This window comes from Humulus lupulus, chromosome X (genome assembly GCF_963169125.1).
Source record: "Humulus lupulus chromosome X, drHumLupu1.1, whole genome shotgun sequence".
In the NCBI taxonomy this organism is placed as follows: domain Eukaryota; kingdom Viridiplantae; phylum Streptophyta; class Magnoliopsida; order Rosales; family Cannabaceae; genus Humulus; species Humulus lupulus.
In genome coordinates, this window is record NC_084802.1 from 213,447,033 (window position 1) to 213,450,418 (window position 3,386).

A 3,386-nucleotide genomic window follows, 5' to 3' on the forward strand; every position below is an offset into this window, starting at 1 on the left:
GGTGAGCTTCCAACATGCTTGGCTCGGACCTATCCGAGGTAAGCCTCCAAGATGTGTGGCTCGGACATGTCCGAGGTGAGCTTCCAATATGGTTGGCTCAGACCAAGTCCAAGGAGAGGCAAGGGTGATTGCCTCGGACCCTAGTCCGAGGAGAAGGCAAGAATAGGTCCGATCGGACCCTAGTCCAAGGAGCCAAATTACTTGGCTCGGACCTTAGTCCGAGGTATGCTCAAGGAGGTTGGCTCGGACCGTGTCCGAGGAGAGCCAATGCATGTGGCTCGGACCTTGGTCAGAAGACGATAATCATCAACAAACAAACTAGACTACGTCAAATTCCCGGGAACTACTTCAGTAAGAATCGGTCTGGGCACCGCGGGAATCTCTCATTCCTCACTCAAATTAAGGAATCTGTTGTATTTTAAATATTTCTTGTAATTTAAATATAAGATGAATAATAAAATATCCCTATCTGAAGGGGATATCAGTTGAGGATCCCAAGCCTATAAATAGAGGGTTGATGAGATTGTAAAAGGACTTTTGGAAAAATTGAGAATTAGTCTGTGTTCTAGAGAGAGAAAGTGTGTTTTTCTTGAGAGAATCCCTTTTTTGTATTCTGGAATATTTACATTTAAGAAACTCAGTTGACACTGGTTCATCTGATCTTGAGTGTGAATAAAATAATAAAATATCTAAGTGGATTAGGCTATTACCGACTGATCGGGGCTGAACCACTATAAAATCTCTTGTGTTATTTACTTTCATGGATTAAACTGTCTGTTGTCGTTTACATTCTCTTGAAGGCTTGTCGTTATTGACGTTCTCACGTCGTTGGCTAAAAACATAGTCAACATTTACTTCTTTCGTTGAAAATTGTCTAATGCCCTAAGAAAAATGTTATTTGGGCTGACAAATCAATTAGTTGATGGGTTTTTTTTTCAACACAAATACATTTATCCAAACAAAAATGAGAAAAAAACTACAATTTATCTAAGCACTTCTATTGATGCTTTCTTTTATGCTCCATTTTTCCTATAGCTTAAGGGGAAGGATTTCAAAATTATTTTTACCATATTATATAAATATATAAAAAAAACTTAAAAATAAATGGTTCTTTAGCTTTGGGCAAAGCCCAAGTTAAATATCTTTTGTTAATTATATGTTTGACTTTTGGACATAAAACTAAAATTGTTGCAGGTGTTAAATTCCAAAAACTCACTCATTAAACCATACTGTCCCTTCTATTTCAAATAGTAATAATAATACATAATAACGGTATAATTAATAATCATTAGAATTCAGTCAAATGTTCGTCTATAGAATCATGACTATCGATTTTGCCTATTTTTTTTAATAGAAAGCATAGGGATATATCCCCTCCCATTGCATATTTTGTGCCAATGATATGTTAAAAAATATCAAATTAATTTTCTCGAAAATGTTCTACCCTTGAGTTTGTGGAAAATATTATATTATATATAATTTGTTTATAGAATTTATTTTGTCAAAAGTCTATTTTTACAAATTATTCCATATTAATCTTAATATGCTAATAGTAATTATATATACACATATAATATTTTAGTGCATATTTTGTGGGCACATATCATTATTTATTACATTAAATGATTTATATATATTTACACCATGCGTTTTATTTTATTATTTATTTGGATTCTGTGTTTTGAGATTTTGTATTTTGTAAAATAATTCATATACACCTGTAAATAGGTAGAATAATTAAATTTTAATTTTAATTGTTAAAAATTTCTTTTTTTATTATGTATATATAAAAATCATGAGAAGATTTATATCGATAACTAGAAGTACACAATCTTATATAGTCATTATGCATTATATAAGATTGTGCATTTAGTTTACTAGTACACTAAGATAGTGAACTAACTAAGAGGAGATTTCTCATGCTTTGTAACTTTGTTATTCATAGTATTTCACATATTAATACAAGTGTTTTTCTTATTTTATTTTTGTTATAAGATAGTTAATCAATAATAAAAATTTGATAAATGAATATTTATTGTAAGTGTCATATTTTGTTGGCAAAATTATATCGATAGTTATGTCTGCACTTTTATAGTTGCGTCTGGTTTGTTTTTCTGTTAATTAGTTGCATATTTTGTTACTTTTCTTGTTAATTATGTTTTAAGTTCAGTTAGTTTGTGAGGTCATTTGACTAATATGTGTGAGCAAGAAATAGGATATAAAAACATCTTATATTCTAGCTTCTCTGAACTAACTCTTGTGATATCTCTTCTTTAGTTTACTCTTTAGTTTTAGAAATTAGTAATTTTCTTTCTCCATTCTTCTCTATATATTTTCTGTATTTTATTTCTCTATATATTTTCTGTATTTTATCTTGCAAGTTGCTATTGAGTTCTAGCTGATGCAATGAGAGCAATTTTTGGTGGGATATCAAGTTCAACCACAAGCAGGGGCATATCTAGACAGACTGAAAGGGTGGGCCTGTTAGAAAACCACGATACAAAATTGTATATAATTTAGAATACAATGAGAAATTGAAAAAATAATTAAGAACACAGATGTGATTCTTCTATAGCAATAATTGAGACTTGGTACTGCAATACTAACCAACTAAGTCTACATCTCTAGATCTCTAAATCATAAGCAAAACAAATAGATCAACCAAATACTACCATACAATTGTGATGAGACAATATGTATTTATAGAGTTAGGGGAGACTTAGCTATATAATCCTAGTTGGACCGAGCATCCTCATCAAATGCTTCAATTAACTAAAAAGCACACACTTCTGCTTCAACTATATATTATACAGATGCTAAGCTCATTAACTATAGATCACTAATTATATGGGCTAATACAACAAAGAATTATCTAACAACCCATATTTTAATAAAACAATTAAAACGTTAATGTAAGCCCAAATAAAAATTTGACATGATCTTTCTTAATTTATTTTTTATATTTTAGCTTCTTTGATTCAACTTTCTGCCTCCTTCCCTGACTTCAAGGGGATATCAAAGGATATAATTAAGAGAATTGCTAATGGGCACCATTGGTACCCAACACCACAAGAATATAGCATATCACTATTGGTGCAATCCAATATCGAGCCTTACTCATTTGAATTTAATAAGTATTATGAAATCTCTCTATAACCAACTATATAGGGTGTCCTCATGTTATGTTGGGCACACTACTACAAAAAACACTTTTCAGGGCTCGCGAAGATTTTTTAGAGCTCGTAAAGTACGAGCCTTCTATTTGAAAGCCTTAAAAACTGAGTTTTTTAGGGCTCTCACCGCATGCCCTAAAAGAATATTTTTAGGGCTCCCAATGCGTGCCCATAAAAAAAGTTATATTTTCAATTTAAAAAATAATAATAATT